Source organism: Trachypithecus francoisi, unplaced genomic scaffold, assembly GCF_009764315.1.
Source record: "Trachypithecus francoisi isolate TF-2019V2 unplaced genomic scaffold, Tfra_2.0 Lachesis_group1, whole genome shotgun sequence".
NCBI lineage: Eukaryota > Metazoa > Chordata > Mammalia > Primates > Cercopithecidae > Trachypithecus > Trachypithecus francoisi.
Window position 1 is genome coordinate 52345023 of NW_022681454.1, and position 25554 is coordinate 52370576.

General features: G+C 37.5%; 1 protein-coding gene, 1 long non-coding RNA gene and 2 pseudogenes across 2 annotated transcripts in view; 1 reads left to right on the plus strand and 3 right to left on the minus strand.

The window, feature by feature from the left end:
- Positions 1 to 25554, minus strand: part of CFAP299 (cilia and flagella associated protein 299) — a 662518-nt gene that overhangs the window by 112127 nt on the left and 524837 nt on the right. The window lies entirely within an intron of this gene.
- Positions 18023 to 19879, plus strand: LOC117085412. The gene is made up of 3 exons (XR_004437947.1): positions 18023 to 18033; positions 18861 to 18868; positions 19736 to 19879. It is a non-coding gene; the product is annotated as an uncharacterized LOC117085412 (long non-coding RNA).
- LOC117085408 lies at positions 21796 to 22690 on the minus strand (annotated as a pseudogene).
- LOC117085407 lies at positions 22950 to 23840 on the minus strand (annotated as a pseudogene).

Sequence of the window (25554 nt, forward strand, 5' to 3'; positions counted from 1 at the left end):
GTGTACGGTAATGTCCTAGGCCTTCATATTCACTCACTACTCACTGACTCACCCAGAACAACTTCCAGTTCTACGAGCTCCAGTCACTGTAAGTGCCTTATACAGGTGTACCATTTTTTATCTTTTATACTGTTTTTTAAAACTCAAGTGAGCTCAAGTGAGCTCAAGTGAGCCTCCATCTCAGCCTCTCAAGTAGCTAGAATTATAGACAAGTGCCACCATACTCAGCTAATTTGTGTTTAATTTTAGTATTTGGAGAGTAAGAGTCTCACTATAGTACCCAAGCTAGTATCAAACTCCTGGGCTCAAGCAATCCCTCCCACCACGGTTGCCCAATATACTATATTTTTATTGTGCCTTTTCTATGTTTAGATACACAAATACTTACCACTGTGTTACAATTGCCTACAATATTCAGGCAGTAATATTGCACAGGTTTGTAGCCTAGAAACAACAGGCATCTAGGTTTGTGTGAGTAAACTCTATGTTTACAAAAAGATGAAATTGCCTAACATCACATTTCTCAGAACATATCCCTGAGGCATAACTATGTTTCTATTTTAGTACTCATCACTTTATATTGTGGTTTTTGAGGTCCTTGTAGTCTGGAGAGTATATGTTTATCAAACTTTGTATCCCATTTTTTTTTATTTTTTGAGACAGGGTCTCATTCTATTGCCTAGACTGGAGTGCAGTGGCATGATCTCAGCTCGCTGCAGCCTTGACCTCCCAGGTGCAAGCTATCCTTCTACCTCAGCCTACCGAGTAGCTGGCACTACAGGCGCACACCACCACACCCTGTTAATTTTTGTATTTTTTGTAGAGATGGGGTTTTGCCATGTTGCCCAGGCTGGTCTTGAACTCCTGAGTTCAAGTGATCACTCGCCTCAGCCTCCCAAAGTGCTGGGATTGCAGGCATGAGCCACCACGTCCAGCCTTAACTTTGTATCCTTAATATGTTTCCTGTCCTGATTCACAGTAGGTGTGTAACTGACAGGGATTTGGGATTGAGATAATTAAGCAAAGGCCAACAAAAATAATCTTCAGGGAACTATTTATCTAATTATGCTTCACAGAAAGTGTCACTATGCAACAAATAGTAGCCCTAAAAGCTATTGTTTATTGAGTGTTTACTATATGCCAGAAATTTTCTCATTTAATCTTAACCAAAGCCCCATAACATAGGTACCATTGTTAATTCTGTTTCACAGATGAGAATACTGAAGCACGAGAAGGTTAAGTACCTGGCCTAGGGTCACATAGTGTATCAGTCGGATTTCTAACAGGAAATAATGGCAACATTTGTTTGTTTACACAGGGACTAATGGATGGCATGTAGGGTCACCACAAGGGATATTGCATGAACCTGGAGCTATTAGTAATAAAACTGACAACATCTTGGCCACTAGACTTTCCCCAACACTATTCCCAAGAGGGAGAGTTTATCAGAACCCAAAAAGGAGAGGGAGGAAGAGTTGTATGTGAGTATTCTACAGAATTGCAGAGAGATTATGTCAAGGGACATAGACAATTGTATGTCTATGAAGGGTCGAGGGAATAAGTACCTTCTTGCTAGAGTTTCATACTGGCCATATCCCACTGGGGCCAGAGCCTGATATGCATGTACTTTAATAGAAGCAGCCTTCCTGGGTAGAGTAGGGTGGAGAAGGAAGAAATGAATCTAAAGCAGCAGGAATTGTCAGTCATGATGCTGGGATCTGTACCCCAGCATCTGGACATGAAGCCTATGATCTTACTACTATACTATGCTTGTGGGGTGGCAGGCAGGAAACTAGGTTCTGTTTTCAGTTCAGACTCCAAGAACAAAATGATTCTTCTGACCAAAGGGATTTTTGTTAACTTTTCACTATCATCACTAAAGGACACTGTTCTTGCAGAAGAATGCAATTGCTCAGGAGGATAGGGGACAATCTTGGAACCTAACCGAAAATGACAACAACATTACAAAGGCATTCTCAGTGGCAGGTAGATAGGCACTCAGCACTTTGCAGTGTGCTGGTTGGTATTAAAGGACCTCAGGAGAAAGCAAAGACTGAAAAATCAGAGATAAAGGAGTCGAAAAGAATGTGGTCATACCAATGGGATAAGAGCATCCTGAGACAAACAACAGAGGATATGAACAAGCCTGAGCAGAAGAATCTCATCAATTAACAATACTAACTATGGGTTAAAACTACTTCCTCAGTAAAGAGAAACTATAAATCAATATCTGAAACCACTACATAGGCTTTATAATTCACTGAATATGAATGTGTAGTAAATTATTTACAGTTCTCATCATAATTGTCAACCTCAAAAAACTCATTTTCTCTATCAAATTTTGAGTCTGAAAACCCATCTGTATCTTGTATAGGCACCAGAGTAAATCATACTATGCCTTAGAAGGGCTCATTCAAGGATACCTAATGAGAGACTACTGTGTACCAGTGCTTTCCTAGGTGCTGGAGATACAGTATTGAACAAAGTAAGACTCTGACCTCATGGAGTTCACAGTCTAGTGAAAAACACACACAATTTATCACCTGAAAATACGGAATGAGTTTCCTCTCCTTTACCATCTGACTATCTTCTTATCCCTTTGAAACTCATCTCATTGGAGGATTTTGTGGACCAATTCCTCCATCCCTATGCAGTGTCCCTACAGAACTCATTTCTTACCTCATTCCTATCACACTGCCTCAGGAGATGAATGAGATGCAGTGCGCCTCTAATAAAGTCTCCCTATTAGAGCTCGAGTTGCTTGTGATTAGGGATGCTATCATTTATCGAGGTATCTCCACAATCAAGCATCACACCCAGCAAAGGGAAAACATACAATAATGTTTATTGACAAGATGCATAAGTGTAATTTGCTTTTTATATCTAGCTGATGACCCAGTCAAAGTCCTCCATCTCTCCCACCCTCACTAGCCATCCCGTTCATTCTACACTCAAGGAGGAGAAGCGGTGAGTAAGGTTTCAGGATATGTACTGAGCAGACATGCAAAGGACATTCAGTCTCTTTTCCTTGCTCACACACTGAGAAATACTGGGGTGAGTGGATTAGGCTGTTTCCTCTTGGCCTTACAAAGATATCCTGGGTTGTTTTCTTGCCAAGACTTTTTCATTAGACTAGTAAACAAAAATTTATAAAAGGGCTTGGGTTAAAAAGAGGTAAGAAAGCCTCTCAATCGATTTTGAGTGTCTTTGGTCACATAAGACAATATTTAACACAGGTAAAATCTTTCATGTGGTTTAGCTTAGCTCTGCTGTGGGCCTACTTGGGTTCTGGAACAAAAGCTTCATTTTAGAAGAGGGTACCCACTTGCCTGGGCTACTGTTTTACGAACCTGTTGGGCAAGAGGGGGGGAGTTGTTATCACACAGGTTTTAGTTATCTGGGGATCCTAGTTTTGGATCATACATAATCTTAATACCACCTTTTATATAACTCATATTACTAATAGTAGTTTCGTAATGTTTAAATTATTTATTTGGCTTCTAAAAATATTATTAAAAGATCCTATTGTGATAGAAATTTCCGAACCTGTGTAGACTTAACTGCTCATCGGGGCAGTATAACAACACAGTCTGGGATTATGTTGGAACATGAAAGCGATGAGTTATAAAATGGTATTTGTACAGGAACTTTTGTATGGTCACTTTGAAATTAGGATTTTCAAGACTAGTACTCTAGAGGTTGTTCTCTCCTAGATAGGTGGAGTTTAGTGCCCTTATTACCAGTGAGACCACAGAGTTTAGGCTAAATGAATAGCTAGATCTTCATTTAAGATGCTTACCTCAGTGAAAGATGATGCACTGATTCCTTATGCCATGTGATATAGTGAAATGAGTGCTGGTTAACATTTCAATTATTCAACATATATTTATAAAGTGCTTATTGTTACTGTGTGCTGGGCACATGGATGAATAAGATTATTTCTACCTTTAATGTTCTTACATTCTAGTATGTAATTATACATCTTTCTTTATTGGAAATATTTAGTTGTCCTGAGTGGCAGTTTGGTATAGTGGAGGGACTCTCAACTGGATGAAAGTGAAAACATCTACTTTCAGTTTTGTCATGAGCCAGCTATCTGACAAGAGATAACTCACTTAAGCTCTTTGTGACTAAATTTCCTCATACGTAAAAGAAAGGAGGTGGGACCAAAGAGACATTTGAATGATTCTTCTAAGAGGCAAAACCAATTATTTGGAGGCTATTTTAGTTTGGCATTTTCTAAAAATCCTGAAATAACTTAAGGTGCTTAATAAATATGAAATAAAAATAAGATCATCTTAATCCTCTCCTTCCTTTGCTCATAAGTCCAGAAGGATCTTTAAACAATTCAAAACTCTTATGTATCATGCTAGGGAAAAAAAAATCAAAACAAACCATGAGAATAAGCATCAGATAAAAAGAACTACCCTTAATCTTAAAGTCTCTGAAATCCAAAACATGCAGGATGTGGTTTAAGGGCATTGTACACATATAAAATTGTGATCTGAAGATAAAAAAAATTGTGTGTTTATCTTTCTTATCTGCCCATGTAAAATAATTTTGTTCTTAACCATGATAACTAAGCCAAAGTAACCCCGTAACATTTACCTGTAAGACAAAACTCCAACTTACCTACTTTCATTGATGTCACTTTAAATCTCATGTCATCTAAGTTCTTTCTGTCTTTTGTTTACCATTTGAGTCACACCTATCAACATGGTAAACACTTCTGATAGATGTACCCTTAGAAGTAGCTGATGCTGTACTTAATTATTAAAGATGAGAACACAACATATACCATCTAGTTCAAGTTACATATTCTGAATATGGGTAACTTAATTTGAATGTGTGGATCACTCAAATCTAAAGTGTAAAATTCATACATTTTTCACAAAAAGATGCTTCTTATTAATAACAACAAAGCAAATTTCTGACATGAACTGTTTCAGATTCTTCTAAGTTAAGCTACTAAAAACAATGTTTTTGCATATGGGTTTTCACAAGAATTATCTCATTTACAACTCACAACAAAATCCTATAAAGCAGTTTCATTATCTGTAGAGTAGACACAAAAATAAATTAAGACATACTAGGCTTCAGAGTGGGCCTCTTTTTCCTTGCTAGAACCTTGGTCATTTCTTGGATGTTTCCTAGGGACTTCAAGGTCTCAGACACAAGAAAGGCATATGGGCTATGCAAAGCCAATCAGGGGCTTTTATTACCTTAAAAGACATTCAGGGGGACTGTTAAAATGGGAATTCCACAGAGAGTATCCCCCCCTTTTTTTTTTTAACAAAGTTTGTCCCCTTGCAAATTCTCATCAGTGAATGTGGCTTTGAGATAACCATGAATAATAATTTGATTTTTATGAGGAATTTACCTTTTTAAAGTGAATTATCTTCTATTTGCTTATTCTAGCAATAGGGTATGCAGGAAAGAAATTGCTGTAGTGGTCACTTTACAGATGAGAAAACAGTTATGGCCAGAGATGACATGGCCTGCCTCAAGTTAGGCTGCCATTAAAGGCTTGAGGGAGAGGGAAGCAAACCTGCCAAATCTTTCAGTCTCCTGAAATTTATATTTGTTCACACAGCCTTTTTGTGCTTCGAATTGGTCCATGCATTCACCAGAACAAGAGACAGTATTTCCTTCCCCATGTATGACAGGGGAATAATATATAGTAAGTGTTTTTAAGGACATTCTAGACAATATTCTAGACAACTTATCATTTGATCAGGACATGCTTTGCGATGATGCTGAACATAATGATGAGGATTTGATACTGCTGATCAATTAACAAATATACCATAAATACCTACAATGGGAAAGACAGTATAATAGGTACAAAAGGAATATGAAAAAGCATAGTGTATATCATTTGACACCAAGCGGTTCACAATTTTTTTGGAAGGAAATATTTAATTCATATAAAAGGCAATAAACAATTCAAGGCAGTTGAGGAACAATTCAAAGCAGCTCATATGCACTAAAAGAACGATAAACTAAATAAGCAGTGTGTCTTTGGGAAAAGAAATGTATCACTGTTGTCTAGGACAATCAGTCTAGGCTCATTGTAAAAGTATAATGCAAATGGATTTTGATGAATTCAAGGATTTGAAACAGAAGTATCCACATATCAACAAAATCAGCAGATAAGAGTTCCTACTTTTTTCTAATGTTTAGGCAACACATCCACTCAATATGTTAAAAAATACATTGGCTTTCTTCACATAATTAGAAAAAAACACTTTAAATTTCATATGGAGCCAAAAAGGGCCCATATAGCCAAAACAATCCTAAGCAAAAAGAACAAAGCTGGAGGCATCAGACTGCCTGACTTCAAACTATACTACAAGGCTACATTAACCAAAACAGCATGGTACTGATACCAAAACAGATATATAGACCAAAGGAACAGAACAGAGACCTCCAGAATAAGACCTCACATCTACAACCATCTGATCTTTGACAAACCTGACAAAAAGCAAGCAATGAGCAAAGGAGTCCCCATTTCATAAATGGTGTTGGGAAAATGGGCAAGCCATATGCAGAAAACTTAAACTGGACCCCTATCTCATACATTATACAAAAATTAACTCAAGATGGATTAAAGACTTAAACATAAGACCTAAAACCATAAAACCCTAGAAGAAAACCTAGGCAATACCATTAAGGACATAAGCGTGGGCAAAGACTTCATGACTAAAACACCAAAAGCAATGGCAACAAAAGCCAGAACTGATAAATGGGATCTACTTAAACTAAAGAGCTTCTGCACAGCAAAAAAAAAACTATCATCAGCGTGAACAAGCAACCTACAGAACGGGAGAAAATTTAGCAATCTATCCATCTGACAAAGGCCTAATATCCAGAATCTACAAGGAACTTAAACAAATTTACAAGAAAAAACAGACAACCCCATCAAAAAGTGGGTTAAGGACACTTCTCAAGAGAAGACATTTATGTGGCCAGCAAACATATGGAAAAAAGTTCATCATCACTGGTCATTAGATAAATGAAAATTAAAACCACAATGAGATACCATTTCACGCCAGTTAGAATGGCGATCATTAAAAAGGAAACAACACATGCTGGAGAGGATATGGAGAAATAGGAAAGCTTTTACATGGTTGCTGGAAGTGTAAATTAGTTTAACCACTGTGGAAGACAGGAGGGTGATTCCTCAAGGTTTCAGAACCAGAAATACCATTTGACCCAGCAATCCCATTACTGGGTATTTACCCAAAGGATTATAAGTCATTCTACTATAAAGATGCATGCACACGTATGCTTATTGCAGCACTATTCACAATAGCAAAGACTTGGAGCCAACCCAAATGTGCATCAATGATAGACTGGATAAAGAAAATGTGGCACATATACACCATGGAACACTATGCAGCCATAAAAATGAATGAGTTCATGTCCTTTGCAGGGACATGGATGAAGCTGGAAATCATTATTCTCAGCAAACTAACAAAGGAATAGAAAACCAAACACCACATGTTCTCTCTGGTAAGTGGGAGGTGAACAATGGGAACACATGGACACAGGGAGGGGAACATCACACACTAGGGCCTGTCAGGGGTTGGGGGGCTAGGAGAAAGATAGCATTAGAAGGAATAACTAATGTAGATGACAGGCTGATGGGTGCAGCAAACCACCATGGCACATGTATACCTTTGTAACAAACCTGCACGTTCTGTATGTGTATCCCAGAACTAAAAGTATAATTTAAAAGAGAGAAGTTTAAAAAATACAATGAATCACTAAGTTGGTACAGTGGAATTTAATGAACTATAAGAAGAATTATAGGTAAAATATCTATGAACTCTAATTTTAGCTTTTCTTTTCTCTTAATAGGCACTGATAAAAACTAATCTTTTCACTCAGTTTTCTAATTTATAAAAATAAGACCAATTTTATCATTCACTTCAAAAGACATAATCTCAGAAGCAACTAAGTAATACATTTGTTAATAATACTATTAAAAATTATTATGCATCCCTAGTTTAGGGAAAACAACAATTTCATTATAAAAACTACTAGTTGAAAACCTGGAATTATATTAAATAGCATTTCAGAAAGATAAAATGTTTGGAGGAGTAATGCTTTCACTGAAAACTTTTGCAATTGAGTGACTTTACAAAATAAAGGCAGTTAATATTAAAATAATCAAAAAGTCTTTTGTTTCCTAAGAATACTATGAAACCTTAAAATCTCCTAGATCATCAAAATTAGGTTATGTAACTGAAAACTATGTAGCAGGCAGAATCATGCCCCCTCAAAGATGTATGCATCCTAATCTCCAGAACCTCTAAATATGTCACTTTCCTTGACATAAGGGATTTTGAAAATGTACTTAAAGTTAAGGACCTTGAGGTGGAGGGATTATACTGAATTATCTGGGTCAGCCCAATATAATCACAAGGGTCCTTATAAGAGGAACAACCTTTCCCAGTTGTGATTAGAGAGGGCAATGTGACTACTGAAGAAGGTCAGGTAAAATTCAACATGTTGGCTTTGAGTGTAGAGGAAAGCGGCCATGAGCCAAGGAATGTGGGCAACCTCTAGAAGCTAGATAAGGCAACAAACATGATTCCTTCCAGAAGCCTGTAGAAAGGAACTCAGCTATGCTGAGAGTTTGGTTTTAGCTTGCTAAGACCCATGCCAGATATCTGACCTACAAAATTGTAAGATAATAAACTGTGTTGTTTTTTTTTTTTTTGAGGCGGAGTCTCGCTCTGTCGCCCGGACTGGAGTGCAGTGGCCGGATCTCAGCTCACTGCAAGCTCCGCCTCCCGGGTTTACGCCATTCTCCTGCCTCAGCCTTCCGAGTAGCTGGGACTACAGGCGCCCGCCGCCTCGCCCGGCTAGTTTTTTTGTATTTTTAGTAGAGACGGGGTTTCACCGTGTTCGCCAGGATGGTCTCGATCTCCTGACCTCGTGATCCGCCCGTCTCGGCCTCCCAAAGTGCTGGGATTACAGGCTTGAGCCACCGCGCCCGGCACTATGTTTTTTTAAGCTGCTAACTTTGTGGTAATTTGTTACAAGCAGCATAGAATGCAACACAGTATGAAATTTCAATAACTTACTTTTCATGTATATTATTAGAAAGTGTTATTCAAATATTAGTTGCAGCCAGGGATTTTTTAGAAGAATCAAATTCTAGAATTAATGATACATAGGCTTAGTGCAAAAGTGCTGAACCAATTTAATAATTGCAATAGTTAATGAATCAAGCAAGTAAGCCCAGTAATTGAGATACAGAAATAGAGAAATTTCTCAATGCTCAATATGTAAGGGTATCTTCAACGGAAAAGTAAGAGGAGAAAATGAGCAAGAGATATCGTGTAGTAATATAAAGATATCATAGAAAGGACTTTGCACTCATCTCTTTCAGACTTCCTAAAAAGTGTTATCAGAAAAGAATGTAAGTCTTAATCACATAAAAGGATGAGGGGTAGTTTGCTTTGAAAGGCATTAAGGCTAGTGCACTTGTTTTCTAACGCTGTTATAAAAATATGTCAGACTTGGTGGCTTAAAGCAACAGAGAAAGTCCTTCTCTCACAGTTCTGGAGGATGGAAGTCCCCTATCAAGGTGTTGGCAGGTCCACACATGTGTTTAATTTCCCTCTCCTGATCTTATAAGGACACCTGTGATGGTATTTGGGGCCTATCTGGATAATCCAGGACAATTTCTTCATTTCCAGATTCTTTGTATAATTACATGTACAAAAACTTTACAATATAAGAGGACACTCACAGGTTTCCAGGGATTAGAACCTGATATCGTTGGGAACCACCACTCAGCCAATTACAGCTGACTTCTGGAGTGCTCATAATAATCTTTTTTTTTTTTTTTTTTTTTAATGTGAGTGCTATACTCAATTGTGTTTACTTTACAAAATGTGTCTGACTCCAGATCCACTGAATCAAAATCTGCATTTTAACAAGATCCCCAGGTGATGCACGTGCAGATTAAAATTCAAGAAGCACTATTCAAGAAATATTTGAAAGTGATATTCTCTGAACTTGGTGAGTGACTGGATGGGGTGACTGACAGTGAAGGAAAGTAAAGAGTAAGTGGGAAGGCAGAATATTAGACTTTAATACAAGTCTCTATTTCTTTAAGGAATAAAGATTTTAAGTGAAAGGAACAAATATTTTCAGTTCTAATGTAAAAAACATGCAGAACAAGACAACAACAGAGATATTTGGAGTTATTATGCCATTGATTCTCCGTAGATGGCTGGCCATTGTCCAGAGGTACAAGTCTCTCCTTCATCCAAGTACTGATGACAAGTACCCAGCTCAACCAAAATGTTCCATGAGGTTTGGATCCTGCTACATATGAAATGTGTAAGAACTGCCCTGTCCGCCGACTACCAGGATCAGTGATAATTTATTAGTCCAATATAAGGGGCATGAAATTACACTTACATTCTAAATCTGTGTACCCCTTTTCCATCATAGCAATTCTAAGTAGAAACTAGTCTAGGGGAGCCACTGAATTGGTTGGTGGGAAAGTGTCAGAAACAGATTGGATATTTTTAGTGAAAATTCCTTTAGTCACAAAATTGAGAGCTTTCAGACCTAAAATTCAAAGCTTTCATAACACTATGACCACACATTAAGTAATAGATATTGTAACGTTGACAGTAGCCTAATGACACCAGGAATTATCAAGGGTTTATTATGTTCCAGCCACTTTCTCAAGAGCTTTATGGATTCAAGCCATCCTCACAAGGACTCAAGAAGTAGGGAATCACTTAACAGATGAGGAGACTACCGCCTTGGGGACCACATCACTGCTTCCTAAAGACTCCTTTGTCTCACTTGGAATCTTTCAGACAGTCCTTTTAATCACAAATGAGTCTTAGAAATATTTACCGGTTCATCTACTCAGTATGTATTTATTGAGTGTTACCCAATGTGAATGAACTGGAAATACACATCCACTTTGAAGAAAAGCAAACACAAAACCCATCCCCTCTTCCACTGAACTCTCTGCTTCTTCATATGTGAATACGATACACATAAATTTAGCAAACTGCAAGTATTTTCTGTCTGAAATGATTTAAGGAACTTCACCTGTTTACTCCTCTCTCCTTGTAAACCTCATATTCATATGTGAATATGATACACATACAATTAGCAAACTGCAAGTATTTTTTGTCTGAAATGATTTAAGGAACTTCACCTTTATACTCCTTTCTCCTTGTAAACCTCACCAGTGAACGCTTCCATCTACTGTCATATGCCGGTGATTTGGAATGGTCTCTAGCTTTCATTTCTTACTCTACTCTGGGTCAAAAATTCCCTCCTGGATTTAATTGAGAAGGTTCAGATGAAGTTGTTTTGTGTATTATAGTAGGAGTAACGTCGGTTCTAAAGAGATCAATCGCTATTTCACATCTACAGAGGAAGCTTTTTCCTTTGATAGAATAGACATACTTTGGTAGACAGCTTTCTTTGCAGAGGTAAATTCCACTGTTTACTTGCAGTTGAAATTCTGTTTTATTTAAAATATGTCTAATAATCAAGCACACCTATCGTGGGTAGAATCACAATGAATGCATGAAATGGAGAGAAAATCCCCCTTTATAATTTTAATCAGTAATGTCATATATTCCTTTATTAAGCTTTTTAGAGCTACTAAGCAGTAGAAAATTTTCTTATTTATGTTTTGCCTCTTCTTCTTCCCTCCTCATTTCCTTTAAGAGTACTTCCCTCACCTATTGTGTGCACATAGTGGGCCCAGTACATGTTGTTTTTCCCCACCCCCATAGAATTATTGATGGCTCTATAAAGTATCAATGTGACAGGGAAATGGAAAGGGAAAGATGAGTGTGAGTGGGTCTCACGAGCTCTCAGTTCCCAAATAAACAACTGTTCATTTGAACTATCAGTATTTAATATATTCCTGGGCTCAGAAACATTAATATAATTGTCTTCATTCTGAAATTAAAATTAAAGTATTACATAAAACAAGTTTATGGGTTTGTAAATTGTGTCTTTAAGTATTTGAAATATTTGATCCACTTTAGTTACTATGTTCAGCAAATACTGCAAAATCTGTTTTGTATAATCACATGCTGAGTAATGTAAAATATTGCTAAAATATATATTTATGAAAATGTAATTACTATAAAATCATAAAATATAATTCAGTTATTAATATTTCACATTTAGATTCTTTAGACTCTTTAAGTATGTGGACTTAGAAAAGCAAAACATGTCAAAAATAAAATCGAAGCAGGTGACTTTTAAAACATAACTAGGAATTTTAAAATTTAGATATCTCTAAATGGTAACAATTATTGCAAATTTCTTGAAACATTTTAGAAATACTACCTTCTTGCCTCCAATGTAAATGTAAAGTGGCAATTTTATATTGAAATCTCTATTTGATAAAAATTTGTGCTTAACCAATGATTCCTTGATCACAACTTATATGTATGTAATAGAAAACCCATTTCCTAAGTGGGACCTCAACTTTGTGACAATAAACTCTATAACCCTGAAAATGAATTAAAAATCATCTACTTAACATCCACTTAAACTGTCAAAACTAAAATAACCAATCTTAAATATTTACATTTCAAATTAAAGCCAAATTAAGGAAAAATCAGAATTTTTATGTTTATATGAAAATTTAATGTTTAAACAATTATGTAAGCTTTTTTTGAAACCAGCTGCTCCAGTATTTTATCACATTTTTCCTGAACTAAATTAATGGTATTATCTATGGCAAATACATGTCTTGCTTTTCTTTTATTTACTAATGTACTTTTAGGTCATTTTAGTCAACAAATTTACATGCAGCATTTCAAGTAGTAGACATATTTTCTAATTTGATGAAAAGGAAATAGTCAAAGACAAGCTTAATTTAGAGTTTAAGAATTCCCTTGGGTTATAATTAATAGCTCTGATCAACGGCACCGTGATGCACATCACAGACCACAGTATGGATGTTACTCCCTGGAGTTATGTAGTGCATATCCTGTATTGCTGAAAATGACAGAAAGACCTAACTAATAGACATTTGGGAGGTGAGCCCCAGGGAAGACAAAGTTCCTGGGCATTATACAAGAAATAGTTTGGAGCATCAAAGGAGTAAAAATCCATTCATATTGTGCTTGTTGTTCTGACACAGGAAAACAAATCTGACACGTATTTTCTATGGAAGCCTTATTTGGAAAGAGCTCCTGTAAACATGCTATGGTCTAGATTTATTATGAATGGCATAGTGTAGTTCTGACATGCAAAATTGTTTGGAACATCATTAACAAGTACTAGTTTCTGATGATTCAAGGATTCATGTTCTTTCTGTCACACAATGGTAACTAACTCAGGAATGATGAACAATGAAGTACCACATTTTTAAACAGTTAACAAGAAGAAACAGGAAATTATTAGATGCTGAAATGGTATGTCCCCAATGGATAGTATCAATTGTATAAGTTTGGAATACTAATGGTATAGATTTCACTAAAATATCCTTTAATATGAGTGCAGATAAATACCATATACTAATAGTTGTCAAAATTCATTGTATGTAACTCACTTGAGACTTAAAATGCGGTTTCTGGGCATCACTCCCAGAGATTCTGATTTAGAAGAATGGGAGTTAGGTCTGGAAGATGTATTTTAATAAGCACTCCCACATTCTTCATGCCAGCAGTTAGTTCAACCCCCTCATTGTGAGAAACACTGCAATAAACTGAATACAATGGTTGCTTATAGGACTGGCCTCATTGGGAAGTTTAAGAAAAATATAGATACCGCTCCACATATCTACTACATGGGGGTGAAGTACGGACATGCACAGGTTTTAAAAATGCTACAGGTGATTCTGATCTGCAGCTAGGCTGAGAAACACTGATAATAGAATTAACTTCCATTTGTCATATTATTATATGCTTTAATTCACTGATCCATTTAACTTGAGAGATAGTAAAATTTTTAATATTTAGGTAATAAAACTGATAACTTATATATAACATCCCTTTCCAGTAAAATGTTTGAAAACTATTTTAATTACACTCAGCTTGTTTCCCAACACATCCTCTCCTATTTTCTTCTGTCAGTGGTGATACCATCTACCCAATTTGAGAAGAGACTGTCTAGGTAATATAACCACTGAGCATGGGCTTGGGGGTGAGCAGTCTTTTATTGCCTTACTTCTGCCATTTTCTGTTTGTGCAACCCTGGACATGTTAGCCAACATTTCTAAAATAGTAAATATCTTGTAGAGTATTGGGAAAATTAAATTAGATGATGTATGTAAAGTGCTTAATGAAATCTCTGGACCTTGATCAGCCTTTATATAAGTCAGCTATTATATCATTCCTAATTCCTTGCTCTTCTCATAAGTAGTCATCATTTTCTGACCCTGCCACTTTGTTAATTATCTTGAGTTTTGTCCATTCATATCCATTCTTGTTGCCAATGACTTAGCCAATATCAACTCTTGCCTGCCTGCATTAACACAATTAGTCAAGTTACTCATTTGCTGGCTCACTTGTTCTACCTGCTGCCAGAGTGATCTAACATTCCAAGTTGAGTCCTGCTCAACTTCTTTAATGTCCAACTCCTACCCTTGAGATAGTGTGACCTTCCTAACATGGCTTACAAGATATCCTCATTTTGGTCCCTGCTGAAGCCTAGAATCTTGTCTCTTTCTACACTTCTGCTCCATACGTTAAGCTCCAGCCATTCATTCTTAGAACGTGCCAGACTCCATCTTGGACCAGGTTTATGTATATGATTTCCTTCCGCCTAAACCTATCTCTCCTCAGAGAATATAACTAATATATACTCATTCTGTAATTCCTCTGGAAGATTATTCTTCCCCTTGAGTAGCCTTAAATATTTTTCTATGGAGTTGTAAAGGGAACTGTTCCCTATCATAATACACATCATATTTTATTGTAATTATTTATCCATTTTAGTGCATTGCATTTCATGCTGGGGTATGGGAATCTGGATGATTTTCACACTTATTATTTGACAACTGGGCATTCTATAACTTTTTTTAGTTTTGTGACAATCTATGAAAACAAAAACATACTCTGGAATAGCTAGATGACTTTGCATTTTAGTGCCTGCAGTTTTATTTATTTTTTCACTGTAAAATACATATAACCTAAAATGTACCATCGTAACCATTTTTAAGTGTATGGGTATTGGATACATTCATGTTGTTGTACAATCATTACCCCCATCTATCTCTACAGTTATTTTCATCTTACAAAACTGAAATTCTATACCCTTTAAGTAATAAGCTCCCATCTTCTGCCTTCCCCTAGCCTCTGGTAGCCACCACTCTACTTTCTGTCGTAAGAGTTTTACTACTCAAGCTACTTTATATAAGTGGAATCATACAATATTTTTGTCTTTTTGTCACTAGCTTATTTCACTTAGCATAATGCCCTCAAAGATCATCCATGTTGTAGCATTTGTCAGGATTTCCTTATTGTTAATGCTAAATAATATTCCATTGTATGTATATACTGTAATTTGTTTATCCATTTATTTGTCAATGAATGAACACTTGGGTTGTTTCCATGTTGTAGCTATTATGATTTTAATGCTGCTATGAACACGGGTATATAATATCCCTTCAATATGTTGACTTCAATTATATTACTTACATACTCAGAAATCAAATTGCTGGATCATATGATAATTATATTCTTAATATTTTTGAGGAAATGTCATACTGGTTTCTACAGCCTCTATACCAGTTTACATTTGGACTAGCAATGCACAAGAGTTCCAATTTCTCCACATCCTCACAAATATTTATTTTGTTTTGCTTGATAGTATCTATCCTAACGGGTGAAAATTATTATCTCATTGTGGTTTTTATTTGCATTTCTCTAATGATTAGTGATACTGAGAATCTTTTCCTGTGTTCATTATCCATTCCTGTATCTTTTTTGGAGAAATTTCTAATCAAGTCCTTTTATACTTTTGAATTGGGTTATTTGTTTTTCTATTGTTGAGTTTTAGAAATTCACTATGTATTCTGGATATTAATTCCTTATCAGATACATGATTTGCAAATATTTTCTCCCATTCTGTAGGTTGCCTCTTTCCTCTTGATAGTGTCCTTTAATGTACAAAAGTTTTTAATTTTCATGGCCCAATTTGTCCATTTTTTCTTTTTTCACCTATGCCTTTGGTGTCATATTTTCTCCATTGCAAATTCAATGTTATGAAGATTTTGCCCTGTGTTTTCTTCCAGGAATTTTATAATTTTAGCTTTACATTTAGGTCTTTGATCAATTTTGTTAATTTTTGTATGTGTTGTTAGTTAAGAGTCCAACTTCATTTTTTTTGCATGCAGATACTGAGTTTTCCCAACACCATTCACTAAAAACATTGTTTATTCCCCATTGAATGGTTGTCTTAGGTCATCCTTGCAGTGCTATAAAGAAATATCTGAGACTGGGTGATTTATAAAGAAAAGATGTTTAAGTGGCTCATAAGAGGTGCTGCCATCTGCTCAATTTTTAGGGAGGCCTCAGGAAGCTTATAATCATGGTGGAAGGTGAAGGGGGAGTAGGCAGGAGAAAATGAGAAAGAATCAGGGTAGGGGGAGGGGTCACACACCTTTAAATGACCAGATGTCATGAGGACTCACTATCATGAAGACAGCAATAAGCCATGAGGGATCCATTTTCATGATCCTACCAAGCCCTGCCTCCAGCATTGGGGATTACAATTCAAGGTAAGATTTAGGTGGAGATGAATATCCAAACTATATCTATTGTTTTGGTACTCTTGTGAAAAATCATTTGATCATATAGGCCAGGGTTTATTTTTCTTCTTTTGTATTCCATTGGTCTATATGTCTGCTTCTGTGCCAGTATCATAGTGTTTTGATTTCCATAGCTTTTTAGTAAGTTTTGAAATCAAAGAGTCCTCCAAATTTGTTCTTATTTTTTCAAAATTGTTTTGGCTCTTCCAGGTCCCTTGAGATTCCATATGAATTTCATAAGGGACTCTTCTGTTTGTGAAAAAAAAAAGTCATTGCAATTATGATAAGGATTGTATTGAATCTGTACATTGTCTTTGGTAATACAAACATTTTATCAATATTGTCTTTCACTCCATGAACATGGGATGCCTTCTTATTTATTTATATATTCTTTAATTTCATTCAGAAATGCTTTGTAGTTTTCACTGTATAAGTTGTTAACTGCCATGGTTAATTCCTAAGTATTTTATTCTATTTCATATTATTACAAACAAAACTATTGTCTTAATTTCCTTTGCAGATTGCTCAGTGTTCATATACAGAAACGCAACAGATATTTGTCTGTTGACTTCGTATCTTGCTATTTTGTTGAATTTATTTATTAGTTTTAAGAGATATTAGTGGAACCTGTAGTGTTTTCTACACATAACATCTTATCACCTATAAGCAGAGATAATTTTCCTTCCTCCTTTCCAAGTTGGATGCTTTTTATTTATTTGTTTTGTTTAATTGCTTTGGCCAGGACTTCTAGTAGTATATTAAATAGAAGTGGTGAATGTGGACATCTATAACTTATTCCTGATCTTAGAGAAAAAACTTTCAGGCCGGGCACGGTGGCTCACGCCAGTAATCCCAACACTTTGGGAGGCCGAGGTGGGTGGATTACGAGGTCAGGAGATCGAGGCTAACACGTGGCTAACACAGTGAAACCCCGTCTCTACTAAAAACACAAAAACATTAGCCGTGTGTGGTAGCAGGCGCCTGTAGTCCCAGCTACTCGGGAGGTTGAGGCAGGAAAATGGCTTGAAACAGGAAGGCAGTGCTTTCAGTGAGCCGAGATCATGCCCCTGGGCTCCAGCCTGGGCAACAGAGTGGGACTCCTTCTCAAAACAAACAAACAAACAAACAAAACAAAAACAAACAAAAAAAACCTTTCAGTCTTTCATGATATTTGCTGTGGGTTTTTTATATATGGTTTTTAGTTGTTGGTGGTTTACTTTTATTCCTAGTCTGCTGATTGATTTGTCATGAAAGAGAGTCAAGTTTTGTTGAATGCTTTTCTTCATCAATTGAGATGGTCATATGATTTCTTTTGCCTTCGTTCTGTTAATGTGATGTATTATGTTAATCAATTTTTGTGTTGATCATGCTTGAACCATCTTTTATTCAAAGAATATATCCCACTTGGTCATGATGTATATAGTGGAGGGGAGTCAGGGATGGAGGCCAAGTTGGGCTGATTTTCCTGCTACTGCTAGAAGGAAGCCAATTAATGGGAGAAGACTTGAGTTGGGGCTTAGGGAGAGAATCAGTTGTGGTTCTCATGAGTTAGAGTATAAAAGGAATCATACTAAGGCTAGGATGAAGCTGTTATCATCGATGCAGTTATATAAGATTGCCTGGACGGCTGCCGTGTTAGTGTCTGCTCGGGTGTGCCATCTGCTGATTAGCAGGAAAGACATGATTCCTATGCCCTCTCAGTCAATGAAAAGTTGGGAGAGATTATTGGCAGCAACTGGAATTAGTATTGTGGTGAGGAAAATAAGTAGATACTTAAAAAATTGGTTGATGTTTGGGTCTGAGCCTACATACCATAGTGAGAATTCTATAATAGACCAAGTGATGAATAGTGAAACTGGAATAAATATTATGGAAAAATAATCTAGTTTGAAGCTTAGTGAGAGTTCTAGTGTTTGAACTGCTGTTCAGTATCAATTTGAGATAATGGCTTATTGGTCTAGACATGTAAATATTGTTGTAGGGAGGAGGCTGGTGATAAAAGTGGATGCGATAATTGTCTTTACATAGTGCGAGTATGAGTTCTTTTTGCCAGGGTTGATGACAGTGATGATGATCGGGGAGGTTAGAGAGATTAGGGTTATTATGGTGATGGAAGTATACATGATTGTTACTTTTATTTGGAGTTGCACCAATATTTTTGGTTCCTAAGACCAATGGATAACTGCTATCCTTTAAAAGTTGAGAAAACCATGTTATTAGACATGGGGCATGAGTTAGCAGTTCTTGCAAGCTTTCTCGGTAAATAAGAAGTAGTGGACATCTGTGATTAGATTCACAATCTAATGTTTTGATTAAACTATATTTACAGGAGGTAAACCCCAAAATAATCTTAGGGTTAAGGGATAGGAGGAAAATGGGGAAGAGGTGTATGAATATTAGTGTATTCTCTCATGTAAGGGAGGGTTTCATATTATTGATATGGTATATAAGTGTTCCTCACTGTGTTGTGATAACTATGTAGAGGGAGTATAGGGCTGTAATTAGCATGTTGAGTCCTATGAATACAATAGTAATATTTGATCAAGAAAATGAGGCCATTAGTACAAGGAATTCTCCCACTAGGTTAACAATGGGGGGTAGGGCAAGGTTAGCGAGGTTTGCTGCAAGTCATCAGAAGGTTATTAGTGGGAGTAGGGTTTCAAGTCCTCGGGAGAGTATTATAATACGGCTGTGGGTTTGTTCGTAGTTTGAATTTGCTAGGCAAAATAGTAAGGATAAAGTAAGTCCATGGGCAATTATAAGGACAATTGTGCCAGTGAAGCTTCAGGGTTTTGGATAAAGATGGCTACGATAACAAGAGCTATGTGACTTACGGAGGAGTATGCAGTGAGTGACTTTAGGTCTGTTTGTTGTAAGCAAATGGAGCTTGTTGTAGTTATGCCCTATAGGGATAGAATAAGGAAAGGGTGGGTCATATATTCTTTCAAAGGATTGAGAACAAAGGTAAGTCGTATTATGCCATAACCGCCTAGTTTTAGGAGTACTGAGGCGAGTACTGTTGAGTCGGCGATAGGGGCTTCAACATGGGCTTTGGGGAGTCATAGATGAAGGCCATATAAGGGTATTTTTACTGTGAAGGCCATTATGCATGCTTGCCACATGAGGTTGCTGGATTGGGAGGTCAACAGCTCTTGAGTGGTGAGTGTTAGTAATATTATGTTTAGTGAGCCTAGGGAATTATGAGTATAAATGAGTATAATAAGTAAAGGGAGGGAGCCTACTAGTGTATAAAATAGGAAGTATGTGCCTGCATTAAGGCGTTCTGGTTGATTACCCCACCGGGTGATAATGACTAAGGTAGGAATAAGTGTAGTTTTGAAGAAGATGTAGAATATAATTAGCTCTGTGGCTGTGAATGTTATGATCAGGGAGACTTGTAGGGAGATCAGTATGGAGAGGTAGAGATTTTTCCATAATGGGGGTTCACTGGATAGGTGGTACTGGCTTGCTATAATTATGAGAGGCAGGAGTCAGCCTGTTAGTATTAGAAGGGGCGTTGCTAGTGGGTCAGAGGAGAAAGACACTGAATAGTTGAACAGGTTGTCGCTGGTTTGATTAAAGAATAGCAGTGGAATAAAGCTGATAATTAGGCTGTGTATAGTTGCATTAACTCAGATTATGTGGCCCTTAGAGAGTCATGTTAATGGTAGTAATAAAACCGTGGGAATAATTATTTTTAGCATTGAAGCAAGTTTAGATTGTGCATGTAGTCTAAGCCATATGTGTTGGAGATTAAGACTAGTAGAACAAGGCCCAGTGCTGCTTCACGGGCCGTGAAAACTAACACGGCAATAGGCATAACATTCATTTGGGGGAGTGTATATTTAAGGTTGTAAGGGTATTTATAATAAATAATGACAATATTATCCCCTCCAGGCATAGTAGGGAGGATATTAGGTGTGAGCAGTAGATTAGTACCCCCAAAAGCAAGATAATAAAGGCCAATGCAACGATTATGTAGACAGATGGCATTTGATGAGTGTGATTGCCATAATCTAATGAGTTGAAATCATTTATTTTTGTTTAAACTACCTACTAATTCAGCTCAGTCCAGCCCCTTTTGAGTTCACTCATAAGTCAGATTTAGGATTAAAAGGATAACTAGCATGAGGGATGAATTAATTATTAGTGGCAGGTTGGTTGTTTGAAGGGCTCATGGTAAGAGTAATAATAGAGCAATTTCTAAGTAGAATAATAAAAAGGTGATGGCAATTAGGAAAAATTTTATGGAGAAAGGAATGCAGGCTGAGGACAGTGGATCGAACCCATACTTGTAAGGGTTAGATTTTTCTATGTAAGTATTAAGTTGTGGTAGTCAAAATGTGATAGTTATTAGTAATAGGGCTAGTAGGGTGTTGATTATTAGGGCTAGTGTTAGGTTAATTACTCTTTTTCAAATATGGTCGAAACCGGTTGATTGGAAATCAATAGTACTGTTTATACTAAAAGAGTAAGATGCTCATCAGTAAATAGAAACGTACAGGAATATTCACACTACATCTACAAAGTGCCAGTATCAAGCAGCAGCTTCAAAGCCAAAGTGGTGTTTGGATGTAAAATGGTATAGCAATTGGCAGATAAGGCAGGTAGTAAGGAATGTTGATCCGATGATGATGTGAAGTCCGTGAAAGCCTGTGGCTATAAAAAATGTTGAGCCATAGACCCCATCGGAGACAGCAAAGGGGGCCTCAAAGTATTCTGAGACTTGTAGAAGGGTGAAGTAGACACTAAAAAGATTGTGATAAGTAGTGCTTGGATTACTTGTTTTCGATCAGACTATGGTGGGCTCAAATAATTGAAACTCCTGATGCGAGCAACACAGATGTATTCAGGAGTGGTACTTCTAGGGGTTTTAGAGGAGCAATGCCTATTAGGGGTCAGTGTCCTCCTAACTGCAGAGTAGGGGCTAGGCTAGAGTGATAAAATGCTCAGAAGAACCCAGCAAAGAAGAAGACTACTGAAATAATGAATAAAACTATTCTGTATTGGAGGCCTTCTTGGACAGGTACTGTGTGATGGCCTTGGTATGTAGTCTCTCAGACCATATCATGCCATCATTGATACATGGGTTAGTGTGTTGATTAGTAGGCCTAGTGTTAGCAGGGTGGCAGAGTAGAAGTGAAATCATATGGCCAAGCCAGACGTTATTAGGAGGGCTGAAAGGGCCCCTGTTAGAGGTCAGGGACTGGGTTTATCTATGTGGTAGGCATGTGATTAGTGGGTCATTAAGTGTTGTCATGTAAGTAGAGGCTCATTAAGAGTGTAAAAACATAGGCTTGGATTAGGGCGACAGCGACCTCGAGGATAGTCAATAGGATTAAAATTATAAAGACAATCGAAGTTGTGGGGAGATGGTTGATAGTGCTAGTGTGACACTTTCAATCAGGTGCAAAAGTAGGTGGCCTGCTGTGATATTCGCATTAGGCATACATTCAGGGCTATTGGTTGAATAAATAGGCTAATGGTTTCGATGATGACTAGTATGGGGATAAGGGGTGTGGGTGTGCCTTGTGGTAAAAAGTGAGCCAAAGAGTTTTTGGTTTTAAAGGGAAGACTGTAATTACTGTTCCTGCCCATAGGGGGATTGTTGTGGCTAGATTTATAGATAACTGGGTGGGGTGTAAATGAGTGATACAAGAATCTGAGGAGATTGGTTGTGGTAATAAAGATAATTAGGGATATTAGTATAAGGGATCAAGTTCATCCTTTAACACTATGCATTATTATTATTTGTTTTAGGGTAAGTTGAACTAATCATTGCTGAATAGCAATTAGCCAATCGTCGATAAGGTGCTTGGATGTTGGAATTATTATGGAGGGAAATAAGATGATTGGCACTACAGCAGGTAGACCTGAAATTGTTGGGGCAATAAATGAAGTTAACAGATTTTCGTTCATTTTGATCCCAAGAGTTGTTATCGTTTTGTACACCAATTATTTTTGGTGTAGCCGGTAGGTGATAATTTATATTTAGTACTTTTAGCTGAATGATGAAAGAATAGTGTAAAGATTACTGATATAATAATAACAGGCAATGTGGAAGTATCTAGTTGAGGCATCTCACTGTAGAGAGACAGCACTTCTCTCAGTCTTTAACTTAAAAGGTTAATGCTGGGGCAGCTATACAGCGGATATGTTAAGTGAGTAGACAGCATGTTTATAAAGTGAATACAGGTCCTATCTTGAAGATTTTTAGTGGGATTAGCTCTAGGACAATATGCATAAAACTGTGGTTGGCTCTGCAGATTTCTGAGCACTGTCCATAATAGACGCCTGGTCGTATAGCGGTGAATGTAGTTTGGTTTAAGCGTCCAGGGATTGCATCTGTTTTTAAACCTAATGTGGGTACGGTTCATGAGTGCAGGACGTCCTGGGATGTGATTTTTATATGGATGGGGGCTTCCATTGGAAGGACTACCCGGTTATCGACTTTGAGAATTCGAAGATCTCCTGGGTTTAAAAATAATGACGGAAGCATGTAAGAATTAAAAATTAATCCTCCATAATCTGTATATTTGTAAGTTCAGTATCATTGATGTCCAGTTGATGTGATGGTGAAAGAAGGGTTATTGACTTCATGTGTTATGTATAGGATGCCTAGAGACGGGAAGGCAATTAAGACTAGAATTATGGCAGGCAAGATGGTTCAGATGGTTTCTATCTCTTGGGCGTCTATGATGCTAGTGTTAGTCAGTTTTGTTGTGAGTGTTAGAAAGAGAATATATAGAACTAAGAAGCTGATTAGAAAAATAATTATAAGGGCGTGGTCGTGGAAGGCGATTAATTCTACTATAATAGGGGATGTGGCATCTTGAAGACTTAGTTGAGCTGGGTGAACCATTAAGATATACAGGGCTTAACCTGTAACCTAACTTTGACAAAGTTATGAAATAATTCTTCTAATATCTTATTGAAAAAGTCATAGAGGTTATGAGATTGGCTTGAAACCAGTTTTAGGGGGTTCGATTCCTTCCTTTTTCTTCTAGGTTTTATGTAGGCTGCTTCTTCAAATGCGTGGTAGGGTGGAGGTTAGCCATATAACCATTCTAAATTAGTGGAAGACTGTTCAGTTATTAAAACTTTTCATTTTGGGCCGGGCGCGGTGGCTCAAGCCTGTAATCCCAGCACTTTGGGAGGCCGAGACAGGTGGATCACGAGGTCAGGAGATCGAGACCATCCTGGCTAACACGGTGAAACCCTGTCTCTACTAAAAAAAAATACAAAAACTAGCCGGGCGAGGTGGCGGGCGCCTATGGTCCCAGCTACTTGGGAGGCTGAGGCAGGAGAATGGCGTAAACCCGGGAGGCGGAGCTTGCAGTGAGCTGAGATCCGGCCACGGCACTCCAGCCTGGGCGATAGAGCGAGACTCCGTCTCAAAAAAACAAACAAACAAACAAAAAAAACCCAACTTTTCATTTTGAAGTGAAAGCTTCTCAGGTTATGAAAATTATTAGTATTACTGCTGTCAGGGAGATAAATGAGCCTACAGACGATAGGATATTTCATGCGGTATATGCATTGGGGTAGTCGGAGTAACGCCGAGGTATTCCAGACAGACCGAGAAAATGCTGTGGGGAAAAGGTTAAATTTACGCCTGTGAATAGAATAGCAAAATGGGCTTTGGTGTAGGCTTGGTCGAGTGTATAGACTGAAAATAAGGGGAACCAGTGAATAAAGCCTCCTATGATAGCGAATACGGCTCCTATTGATAGAACATAGTGAAAGTAGGCTACAACATAGTATGTGTCCTGTAGCACAATGTCTAATGAGGAGTTCGCTAATACAATGTCGGTTAAGCCACCCACTGTGAAAAGGAAAATAAATCCTAGGGCTCCGAGTGTTGCGGGAGATCATTTGGTGTTACTTCCGTGAAGCGTAGCAAGTCAGCTAAAAACTTTAACACCAGTGAGAATAGTGATGATCATCGTGGCAGAGGTGAAGTAACCTCCTGTATCTACATCTATTCCTACTGTAAATATATGTTGAGCTCACACAATAAACCCTAGGAAGCCAATTGATACTATAGCCCAGACCACGCCCATATACTCAAATGGTTCCTTTTTTCCGGAATAATATGTTACGATGTGGGAGATTATTCAGAAGCCTGGTAGGATGAGGATACAGATTTCGGGGTGGCCGAAGAACCAGAATAGGTGCTGGTATAGGATAGGATCGCCCCTTCCAGCTGGGTCGAAGAAGGTGGTGTTAAGGTTGTTGTCTGTTAATAGTATAGTAATGCCAGCGGCTAGGAGTGCAAGAGAGAGGAGCAGAACTGCTGTGATTAGGACAGATCAGACAAAAACAGGTATTTGATACCGAGTCATAGCAGGGGGTTTTATATTGATTTTTGTGGTGATGAAATTGATAGCTCCTAAAATAGAAGAGACACCTGCCAGGTGAAGTGAGAAGACAGTCAAGTCTACAGAGGCCCCTGGATGAGATAGATTTCCTGCTAAGCGGGGATAAACTGTTCAGCCGGTCCCAGCGCCAGCCTCTACTATAGCAGATTCTTTTCACCAAAGAATCCTCAAAACCGTCAACATCCGCCGGTCACTTACCATGTTATGACTTCTCTCCTCTATATAAATGTACAGGGGATTTAGTTAAGTTAGTCCTTAAAATATACTTGAGAAGGGTGACGGGCAGTGTGTGCATGCTTTATGGCCTTATTCAATTAAGCACTCTGTTCTTAATTTACTGCTAAATCCTCCTTGGGCCCTTAGGTTTCATAAGGGTTATCGTAGAATTTTCTGGGGTAGAAA